Raw genomic sequence first — 12,220 nt, forward strand, 5'->3', positions numbered from 1 at the left:
CTAGCATCCCAAAGTGCAGGAATTACAGGCATGAGCCACCATGCCAAGCCTGTTTGGTATGTTATGTACTGTATTCTTATAATAAAGTAAGCTTTTCTTTTGAAAAGGTTATCAAAAAAATTAGAAGAGAATACATGTTGACTTTAGTAAGTGAAAGTAGATTATCAAGGTGTTCTTCCTTGGTTGTCTTCACATTGAGTAACCTGAGCAAAAAAGGAGGGTTTGGTCTTGCTCTCTTAGAGATGGCAAGAGCTGACGAAAATGTGCATGAGTGAACTGTGCAGTTCAAACCCATGTTGGTCAAGGTTCAGCTGAACTTTGGTGAATAAATCAGCCATGGCCACAGTGTCCCATGAACATAGAATCTAATACTTTTTCTATAATTTTGTAATAACTTATGATGACTTTTATGGGTCTGCATTTTAGAAATAAAATGTGAAGACCAGATCACTGAAGATCAGTACAATAATTCCAAAAGAAATCTAAGGTCATTTGCACTTATAACCTAAAGCTATGTCCCTTAAGATATTGTTAGAATGACAACAAATGTTAAAAGCAAGCAAAGAAAATGAAGCAGCCCAGCTTCAAATTCATTCATTTTTAGAAAAAGATTTCCAGGCTGGGCATGGTGGCTCACACCTGTAATCCCAGCACTTTGGGAGGTCAAGGGAGGCAGATTGCTTGAGCCCAGGAGTTCAAGACCAGCCTGGGCAACATGGTGAAACTCCATCTGTACAAAAATATAAAAGTTAGCCAGGCATGGTGGCATGCACCTGAGGTCCCAGCTACTAGGGAGGTTAAGGTGGGAGGATGGCTTGAACCCAGGAGGTCAAGGCTGTGATGAATCGTGAACATGCCACTGTACTTCAGCCTGGGTGACAGAGACCTTGTCTCCAAAAAAAAAATAATTATTTTCCAAAAACAATATACTCACATAAGACATAAATATCTAGTGTTTTCAAAATAGTTGCCTTGGAGCCAGTGTTAAGAAATTGATTATGAATATCAATGTTTTGATAATAAGTGTAATGCAGCCCTTTTGCAGAGTATTCAGTCCATTGATGTTTTTTTTTTTTTTTTTTCTGTTTAACAAAGCACATCTTGCACCGCCCTTAATCCATTTAACCCTGAGTTGACACAGCATATGTTTCAGAGAGCATCGGGCTGGGGGAAAGGCCATAGATCAACAGCATCCCAAGGCAGAAGAATTTCTCCTAGTCAGAACAAAATGGAGTCTCCTATGCCCACCTCTTTCTACACAGACACAGCAACAATCTGATCTCTCCTTCCTTTCCCCACACTTCCCCCCTCTTCTTTTCAACAAAACTGCCATCGTCCTCATGGCCCGCTCCCGATGGTCGCTGTCTCTTCGGAGCTGTTGGGTACACCTCCCAGACACGGCAGCCGGGCAGAGGCGCTCCTCACCTCCCAGACAGGGCGGCCGGGCAGAGGCGCTCCTCACCTCCTAGACGGGGTGGCCGGGCAGAGGCGCTCCTCACTTCCCAGACAGTGTGGCGGCTGGGCAGAGGTGCTCCTCCCTTCCCAGATGGGGCAGCCAGGCAGAGGCGCTCCTCACTTCCTCCCAGACGGGGTGGCGGCCAGGCAGAGGCGCTCCTCACTTCCCAGAGGGGGCAGCCGGGCAGAGGTGCTCCTCACTTCCTCCCAGACGGGGTGGCGGCCGGGCAGAGGCACTCCTCACCTCCCAGACGGGGCGGCCGGGCAGAGGTGCTCCTCACCTCCCCGACGGAGTGGCCAGGCAGAGGCGCTCCTCACTTCCCATATGGGGTGGCGGCCGGGCAGAGGCGCTCCTCACTTCCCAGATGGGGCAGCCGGGCAGAGGCGCTCCTCACTTCCTCCCAGACGGGGTGACTGCCGGGCAGAGGCGCTCCTCACCTCCCAGACGGAGTGGTCAGGCAGAGGCGCTCCTCACTTCCCATATGGGGTGGCGGCCGGGCAGAGGCGCTCCTCATTTCCCAGATGGGGCAGCCGGGCAGAGGCGCTCCTCACTTCCTCCCAGACGGGGTGGCGGCCAGGCAGAGGCACTCCTCACCTCCCAGACGGGGCGGCCGGGCAGAGGTGCTCCTCATCTCCCAGATGGGGCAGCCGGGCATAGGTGCTCCTCACTTCCTCCCAGACGGGGTGGCAGCCGGGCAGAGGCACTTCTCACCTCCCAGACGGGGCGGCCGGGCAGAGGCACTCCTCACTTCCCAGACGGGGTGGCCGGGCAGAGGCGCTCCTCACTTCCCAGACGGGGTGGCCGGGCAGAGGCACTCCTCACCTCCCAGACGGGGCGGCCGGGCAGAGGCGCTCCTCACTTCCCATACGGGGTGGCAGCCGGGCAGAGGCGCTCCTCACTTCCCAGATGGGGCGGCCGGGCAGAGGCGCTCCTCACTTCCTCCCAGACGGGGTGGCGGCCGGGCAGAGGCGCTCCTCACTTCCCAGACGGGGCGGCCGGGCAGAGGTGCTCCTCACTTCCTCCCAGACGGGGTGGCGGCTGGGCAGAGGCGCTCCTCACCTCCCAGACGGGGCGGCCGGGCAGAGGCGCTCCTCACTTCCTCCCAGACGGGGTGGCGGCTGGGCAGAGGCGCTCCTCACCTCCCAGACGGGGTGGCCGGGCAGAGGCGCTCCTCCCTTCCCAGACGGAGTGGCCAGGCAGAGGCGCTCCTCACCTCCCAGAGTGGGCGGCCAGGCAGAGGCGCTCCTCACTTCCCAGAGTGGGCGGCCGGGCAGAGGCGCTCCTCACTTCCCATACGGGGTGGCAGCCGGGTAGAAGTACTCCTCACTTCCCAGATGGGGCAGCTGGGCAGAGGTGCTCCTCACTTCCTCCCAGACGGGGTGGCGGCCAGGCAGAGGCGCTCCTCACCTCCCAGACGGGGCGGCCGGGCAGAGGCACTCCTCACCTCCCAGAAGGGGCGGCCGGGCAGAGGCGCTCCTCACCTCCCAGAAGGGGCGGCTGGGCAGAGGCGCTCCTCACTTCCCATATGGGGTGGCAGCCGGGTAGAGGCCCTCCTCACTTCCCAGACGGGGTGGCGGCGAGGCAGAGGCGCTCCTCGCTTCCCAGATGGGGTGGCGGCGAGGCAGAGGCGCTCCTCACTTCCCATATGGGGTGGCGGCGAGGCAGAGGCGCTCCTCACTTCCCAGATGGGGCAACCGGGCAGAGGCGCTCCTCACTTCCTCCCAGACAGGGTGGCGGCCAGGCAGAGGCGCTCCTCACTTCCCAGAGGGGGCGGCCGGGCAGAGGCGCTCCTCACCTCCCAGACGGGGCGGCCGGGCAGAGGTGCTCCTCATCTCCCAGACGGGGCGGCCGGGCAGAGGCGCTCCTCACTTCCTCCCAGACGGGGTGGCAGCCGGGCAGAGGCGCTCCTCACTTCCTCCCAGACGGGGTGGCAGCCGGGCAGAGGCGCTCCTCACATCCCAGATGATGGGCGGCCAGGCAGAGATGCTCCTCACTTCCTAGACGGGGTGGCGGCAGGGCAGAGGCTGTAATCTTAGCACTTTAAGAGGCCAAGGCAGGAGGCTGGTAGGTGGAGGTTGCAGCGAGCCGAGATCACGCCACTGCACTCCAGCCTGAGCACCATTGAGCATTGAGTTAGCAAGACTCCGTCTGCAATCCCAGCACCTCGGGAGGCCGAGGCAGGCAGATCACTCGAGGCCAGGAGCTGGAGACCAGCCCGGTCAACACGGTGAAACCCCGTCTCCACCAAAAATACAAAAACCATTCAGGCGTGGCGGCGCGCGCCTGCAATCCCAGGCACTCGGCAGGCCGAGGCAGGAGAGTCATAGGAGCCCGGGGCAGGGAGGTTGCAGCGAGCCGAGATCATGGCAGTACAATCCAGCTTCGATAACAGCGGGAGACCGAAAAAAGAAGGAGAGGGAGACTGAAGAAAGGGGAGGGAGAGGGAGAGGGAGAGGGCAGTCCATTGATGTTTACACAGTTCAGACAAGCCAGAAAACCTACACTTTCCATCATAATGTAAAATATGTAAATCAAATACCTACTAATGAATATAAAATCATTTATAAACCAACCCTTGGTATTGTGCTACTTATTTCTCACAGAAGTCATATGGTAGAGAGAGTCTGAAGGTAAGGAAGATGGTCAATGTGAAGAGATCTTCAGCCTTATTCCAAATGGTATAGTGAAGACGACTTTTACTGGAGTCAAATCATGTGAAAGCAGTGTGTGTGGAGAAGGCAATATGGATCTTCATCTCTTAATTGCTGCATCAGAGCTGACACTGGACACAAATCAGATGAGTGTCAGGAACATAGAAGCCACATAAGCAATGTGTGAAAACCTTCAGCTATTGCCACTCCTTTCAAACACATGAAAGGCCTCACACTGGAAAGAAACTCCATATAAGAAATGTGGAAAAACCTTCATTTCTGTTCAAACCTTTTGAAGACACAGGGTAATGCACAGTGAAGATGAACCTTATAAATGTAAGTTTTGTAGGAAGGCCTTTGATAATCTACATTTATATCTTACACATGAAAGAACTCACACTGGAGAGAAACCTTATGAATGTAAATAATGTGGTAAATCCTTTGGTTATGCCACTACCCTTCGAGTGCACAAAAGAACTCACACTGGAGAGAAACCCTATGAATGTAATAAATGTGGGAAAGCCTTCAGTTGTTCCAGTTCCATTCGAAAACATGCAAGAATTCACACCAGAGAGAAACCCTATATATGTAAACAATGTGGCAAAGCCTTTAGATATTCCAGTTTTGTTCAAAATCATGAAAACACTCACACTGGTGAAAAACCCTATGAATGTAAGCAATGTGGGAAAGCCTTTAGTTATTCCAGTTACTTTTGAATACATGAAAGAATTCACACTGGAGAGCAGGTGTATAAATGTAAGGAATGCGGAAAAACATTCACTTATCCCGGTGACTTTCATAAACATAAAAGTACCCACACTTCACAGAAACTTTATGAATGTAAGGAATGTGGGAAAGAAAGCATTTGATTGTTTAGTTCCTTTCATAGTCATGAAGGGGTTCACACTGGAGAGAAACCCTATGAATGCAGAACATGGAAAAGCCTTCAGTAGTTCTAAGTACTTAAAAATACATGGAAGAACTCACACTGGAGAGAAGTCCTATGCATGTAAAGAATGAGGGAAAGTATTTTATTGTCTCAGTCCCCTTCAAAGACATGAAAGGACTCACATCAGAGAAAAGTTGTATGAATGTAAAAAATGTGATAAAGCCTTCCATTCGTCCAGTACTGTTAGAAACCATGAAAGAACTCACACTTAAGAAAAACACAGTGAAGTTAGGAATATGGGGAACCTTTCCTTTCTCTTCCAGTCTTTTGAAGGTACAGGGTATGACACACTGGTGACCTTATAACTGTAAGGAGTGTGGAAAAGTATTAGTCCTTGTGTGTTTTAGATACATGAAAGAATTTACTCTAGAAGGAAACTCTGTGAATGTAAAGAATGTGGTAAAGCCTGTGTAGTTTCAGTTTCTCTTGAATAAAGTCATTTCCTGGTATTCTCAGGGGATTGGTTCCAGCACCCTTTGAGAATATATAATTTTGCTCAAGTGCTTTATATAAAAGTGTATTTGCCTATAACTAGGCAATCCTCCTGTATACTTTAAATCATCTTTAGATTACTTATAATACCTAATGCATTGTAAATGCTATGAAGACAACTGTTTTATTGTATTTAGGGAAGTATGACAAGAAAAAACATCTGTACATATTCAGTACAGATACAACCACCATATGGCTACCTACCTAGTACACATCATCTACAATATAACATTTTCTTTTTAAAAAACAGTTATGGATTGGTTTCATTAAATGACCTGCAAGAGTGTGTTAACCTTCTGTAAAACCCTGGTTATTTTCTCCTGGTAGCCCCCACATGATGATGATTAGGATGATGGTGATTGCTCTGTGGTGCCTAAAGTTGCAACATGTTGAGGTGCCAAGATATGTGGCAGTGTCGATAAGCAATGAGATGTCAATTAAACTACAATCATCTGACAGGACATTAGAAGTATCATCTATGTTGGAGGTACCAAGTTCTGACTGCAGATGTTGACTCTTTCATCAATAATACAAATGTTGGATCTACGGAATTTGAGGGTCAAAGATATTTAAGCATTGATGGTCCCACAGATTCTAGTTGGGGACATTATCAAGGATGCAGTTTACCCAGAGCGATTAACTCTAGTGGAGGAGCTAGATTAGGAAAGTTTCTGGGGTCATGGTTAAGCCTAGGTTCTACTTGGAATGGATATCTGACCAGAAATCTTTCTTGTATCATTAGTAGAGTTGCCCATTTCACCACCAAAGCCATCAGGACACAAGAGAAGTCCCTAGGTTCCCTTGCCTGCATGGCCCTAGACAACCACATTGCAGCCATCTCCCTACTTAACAAGGTGGTGTCTGTGCTAACCCTTGCTTCTACATCTGGGTAAAATACTTCCAGTCAGACTGAATTGGGAACATATAAGATCTTAAAACCAGCCAAATCTCTGAAAGGGACACCTTCAGAAACCCTCCTGTCTAGACTTACTGGGTTACATTTCCAATTTCCAGATATTTTCAGCTGGCTCTTCCCCTGGTATAGGATTTCTTCTCCATTCTGCCCTACAAGTCTCAATGATCCTCCTCATATTTAAAATACGCATTTGGCTCCTCTTTAAAATTGTTCTATCTTGTTTCAACAGATGCCTCCAAGAGACCCCCACTAGTTCTTGCTGACCTAATCCTTGAGATTTTAAACTCACTCCAGCTGGACACTGAAACCAACTTAACCGAAGAGATTTTGGCTAAAATTTAACAGGTTCCTGAGAACCTCTTGTAAGTAAATGGCTATAGTTGCCCAACTGGCCACTGCCCTGCCACTAGGATCCCTGCATGGGATGGACCCAGTGCAGGTCACTGGTACCATGATAGAACACACAAAAAAACTTATGAATGCTGTCTGTGGACAGGTTAGAGTCAGTCCTTCAGACTGGCTAACTGGGCCTAAGTTTTAAAAAGAGCTAAGCAGCCACTTGTTAACTAGGGGTCACAAGTACTATGAGTTTCCTGAAAACCAACACCTTTTTAACTTTGGGGGCTCACCTGAACTAGTCAATCAGAGCTCAGCTATATCAACCAATCAGAACTAAGTGAGTTTCAAGTTTCAAACCTTCATTTGCATAAAAGCACTTGACTAGGAACCTGGATGGGAACTTTTGCTATAAAACCTAAGCTTTCCCTTGTTCTCTGGAACAAATAATGTTTAGGTTGCAAACCCCTTATGCCTTTTCCCCAGAATTATGTAGAAATAACGACTTCTAAAATGTGATCTTGATACCAGGGAACTCTTTTTTTTTTGAGTCGGAGTCTTGCTCTGTTGCCTAGGCTGGAGTGCAGTGGCATGATCTCGGCTCACTGCAAGCTCCGCCTCCCAAGTGGCTGAGACACAGGTGCGCACCACCATGCCTGGCTAATTTTTTGTCATTTAGTAGAGATGGGGTTTCACCCTGTTGGCCAAGATGGTCTCAATCGACCTGACCTCGTGATCCACCTGCCTCGGCCTCCCAAAGTGCTGGGATTACAGGCGTGAGCCACCGCACCCGGCTGATACCAGGGGAACTCCCACAGCAAAGCACTAAATACTTTCATTCCTAAGGTCTATGACTCTAATCAGCAGAAAGTAGTTAGAGCAGTTATCATTCCTTTTCCTTCAATACTTAGGAATGAACATAAAAGGAGGGATTTGTAACCACAACAGATTATGTGGTACAACTTCTATATAACAAAGTTGAGTTTTCAGTTGCCATGGACCCAACACTGAAGGTCACATAATCTGAGCATGCCCAGATGAACCAAATGTGTAACCATGGGTGGAACCTGTATGCTTGGACTGAGGTGTGGAGATTAAAGTAAAAAGTAGATGCTGGGCACAGTGGCTCATGCCTGTAATCCCAGCACTTTGGGAGGCTGAGGTGGGTGGATTGCCTGAGCTCAGGAGTTCAAGACCACCCAGAGCAACATGGTAAAACCCCGTCTCTGTGAAAGATACAAAATATTAACCAGGTGTGGTGGCGCACGCCTGTAGTCCCAGCTACTTGGGAGGCTGAGGCAGGAGAATTGCTTGAGCTCCAGAGGTGAAGGTTGCAGTGAGCAAGATAGTGCCACTGCATTCCAGCTTGGGCTACAGAGTGAGACTCTGTCTCAAAAAAAAAAAAAAAAAAAAAAACAAAAAAAAAAACCACATGGTGGAATCCAGGATCTAATCAGGTTGGGCCCTGGTATCATCCCATGGCAGGATCCAATCGAGTCACATCAACCTGGCATCAGATCATTGCAAGATCCAGTGAGTTCGTGTCTTACTACCCTACGCTTATAAAACTTGCCAAAGCCCCCAGCTCAGGGAGACAGATTTCAGCATTTCTTCCTTTCTCCTTGCCAGTCAAACTTGTAGTAAAGCTTTTCTTTCTTCAAAAGCTGGTGCCATGCTATTGGCTTGTGTGTGCATCTGGAAGTGAGCCAATTCACTGCTTGCTAACATAACAAAGAATCAGCAACTGTGAAGATGAAACAATTAAAATTATCCAGTCTGGGCCGGGCGCAGTGGCTCACGCCTGTAATCCCAGCACTTTGGGAGGTCCAGGTGGGTGGATCACCTGAGATCAAGAGTTCAAGACCAGCCTGACCAACATGGAGAAACCCTGTCTCTACTAAAAATACAGAATTAGCTGGGTGTGGTGGTACATGCCTGTAATCCCAGCTACTTGGGAGGCTGAGGCAGAAGAATCGCTTGAACCCAGGAGGTGGAGGTTGCAGTGAACCAAGATTGTGCCATTGCACTCCAGCCTCGGCAACAAGAGTGAAACTCTATCTCAAAAAAAAAAGAAAAAAAGAAAGAGAAAAAAATTACCAGTCTGTGGAAAAGAAAGAGGAAAGAAATTGAGAGAATGTGTTACTAGTATACCTGCCTTGCCAGTCATGTTAAAGTTCTTCAGAGCAAAGGAAACTGATACAGGTTAGGAAATCAGATGTTTCAAAAATAAAACAAAACTTGTTAGAAAATAATTAAATGAGGGCACAAATATGATTTTCTTTTCTTCTCCCTCATAGATAAATGTTTGTTCAAATGAATATCAACAATGTATTGGGTGGTTATAGCTTCTAACAGGTCAAATGCATGACAGTGATATTATATGGGATTGGAAAGAGGAATTCAGAACACTCTAACATATTGGCACTACCCCAGAAACCAGTATAGTGTTATTTGAAAACGCAAGTCCATTAGTTGCAAATGTATACTGCAAACTATGGAATTCACTAATAAAATTTAAGAAACAAGTAGACTTACTATACTAATAGAAGCAAGCAAATGGAATCATATAGAACGCTCAATTAAAAGAAGGCAGAAAAATAGAGCAAGTAGAAAAAAAACACAAGTACAACAAACAATATATATGAACATATTACTCTATGTCAATTACCACTTAGAATTTTTTTTTTTTTTTTTTTTTTTTTTGAGATGGAGTCTCGCTCTGTCGCCCAGGCTGGAGTGCAGTGGCGCTATCTCGGCTCAGTGCAAGCTCCACCTCCCAGATTCACGCCATTCTCCTGCCAGTAGCTGGGACTACAGGCGCCCGCCAACACGCCTGGCTAATTTTTTATATTTTTAGTAGAGATGGGGTTTCATCATGCCAGCCAGGATGGTCTTGATCTCCTGACCTCGTGATTCATCTGGGGAAGCCGAGATGGGTGGATCACTTGAGCCCAGGAGTTCAAGACCAGCTAAGCAACATGGCAAGACCCTGTCTCTACAAAAAATAAATACGAAAATTAGCCAGGCATGGTAGCACAAGCCTGTAGTCCCAGATGAGGTGGGAGGATTGCTTGAGTTCAGGAGGCACAGGTTGCTGTGATCACACCACTGCACCCCAGCCTGGGTGCCAGAGACCCTGTCTCAAAAAATAAATAAATAAATAAATAAATAAACCAACCAAAAAACCTGATTTATCTGAATTTAATATAGCTGTTCCATACTTTTGATTAGGGCTAGAATGGCATATATTTCACCATACCTTTCTATTTAATGTATCTGTGTCTTTCTGTTGAAAATGGTTATCTTTTACACATTGCTGGGCCTTGTTTTTAATTCTACTCTGCCAGTGCCTGTCTTTTTTACTGGTGTATATAGATAATACACATTCAGGCCGGGCGCAGTGGCTCATGCCTGTAATCCCAGCACTTTGGGAGGCCGAGGCGGGTGGATCAACTGAGATCAAGAGTTTGAGACCAGCCTAACCAAAATGGTGAAACCCTGTCTCTACTAAAAATACAAAAATGAGCCGGGTGTGGTGGCATGCACCTGTAGTCCCAGCTACTCAGGAGGCTGAAACAGGAGACCATGGAATATTCACCAAGGCAGACCACATAGCATAAAACACACCTTAACAAATTTAAAAAAATCAAATTCCATAAAGTATGAAATCAAACCGTATTAGCATTAAACTAGAAATCAATAACAGAAGCATAGCTTAAAAGCCTCTAGAAAGTAAAGATTTAAACCACAAACTTCTAAACTATGCAACAGACAGAATTCTCCAGAGATACTTAAATATTCCAAAAATTGAAAAAAACTTTTAGCAAAATTTGTAGAATACAGCAAAGGCAGCGCTTAGAGGGCTATTTAAATAATTAAATGCAAACTCTTGAAAGTAAAGATCTAAAAAACAATGCTGTAAATTCCACTCCAGGAAACTAGCGAAAGAAGAGCATGATAAATGTAAATTAAGGAGAGGAAAACGAGAGAAGATATTAATGAAATTGCAAACAGGAAATCAATGGAAAACATCAACAAATCCAAATCCTGGTTTTCTGAAATGAATAACTATGCTAACTCACAAAAGGGTAGGCATCTCTAAGTTTCCCATGAACGTTAAAAGAACCATAAAGGAATGTTAACTCCATGCCCATAGATCTGATAAATTACAAGATGAGGCCGGGCATGGTGGCTCACACCTGTAATCCCAGCACTTTGGGAGGCCAAGGCGGGCGGATCACGAGATCAGGAGATCGAGACCATCCTGGCTAACACAGTAAAACCCTGTCTCTACTAAAAAAATACAAAAAATTAGCCAGGCGTGGTGGCTGGCGCCTGTAGTCCCAGCTACTCGGGAGGCTGAGGCAGGAGAATGGCGTGAACCTGGGAGGCGGAGCTTGCAGTGAGCCGAGATGGCGCCACTGCACTCCAGCCTGGGCGACAGAGCGAGACTCTGTCTCAAAAAAAAAAAAAAAAAAAAAAAAAAAAAAAAAAAAAAAAAAATTACAAGGTGAATCAATTCTTTGAAAGACATAATCCAAAAAAAAAAAAAACATAAAAATAGAAGTAAATGAAAGCAGTTCTATATAATATCTTCCAGAAAAGAGAAGCAGAGGGAACATTTGTAATTCATGTTAGAAGGCCAACATTGCCCTAATACCCAAACACATATTAGACTGTGAAGAAGGGAGACCGGGCGCGGTGACTCACGCCTGTAATCCCAGCACTGTGGGAGGCTGAGGCGGGCAGATCACGAGGTCAGGAGATTGAGACCATCCTGGCTAACACGGTGAAACCCCATCTCTACTAAAAATACAAAAAATTATCCGGCCGTGGTGGCGGGCGCCTGTAGTCCCAGCTACCCGGGAGGCTGAGGCGGGAGAATGGCGTGAACCCGCAAGGCGGAGCTTGCAGTGAGCCAAGATGGCGCCACTGCACTCCAGCCTGGGCGACAGAGAGAGACTCCGTCCCAAAAAAAAAAAAAAAAAAAAAAGTAAATCTGAAATGAGTTTACAGATTTCTTCAAGGTGACAAATCCATGGAGGGGCAGTGCTGACTGAAAACAGACAAGTCTGACTCAAGTATCAGGTCAGGTTCTCCTATCACCTGAGACATACCCCTTCCCATGCTGCTCACTGAAGTGCTGAGTGACTGCCCTCCCAGGAGACACTGCACTATGTGCTTTTGAGGTTCTTGTACCACATCATTGGGGTGGGTTTTCCTTTCCTTAGGGTTAGTTTTTACCCTTCACTATGTGGCAGGCCAGGTCTCACTAACACAGGCCTCCATAACAACTGTTTCAGCACTGACTGAGTGGTTAAATACTAAAAGTTGAGAGAGCCGATGCCTCTAAACAAAGGCTGTAATGTAACAAAAGCCCACCAAGAGTTTTGCCCAGGCCTTTCCTGGGCCTTGAAGCA

This window comes from Pongo pygmaeus, chromosome 20 (assembly GCF_028885625.2).
Source record: "Pongo pygmaeus isolate AG05252 chromosome 20, NHGRI_mPonPyg2-v2.0_pri, whole genome shotgun sequence".
Classification (NCBI taxonomy): domain Eukaryota; kingdom Metazoa; phylum Chordata; class Mammalia; order Primates; family Hominidae; genus Pongo; species Pongo pygmaeus.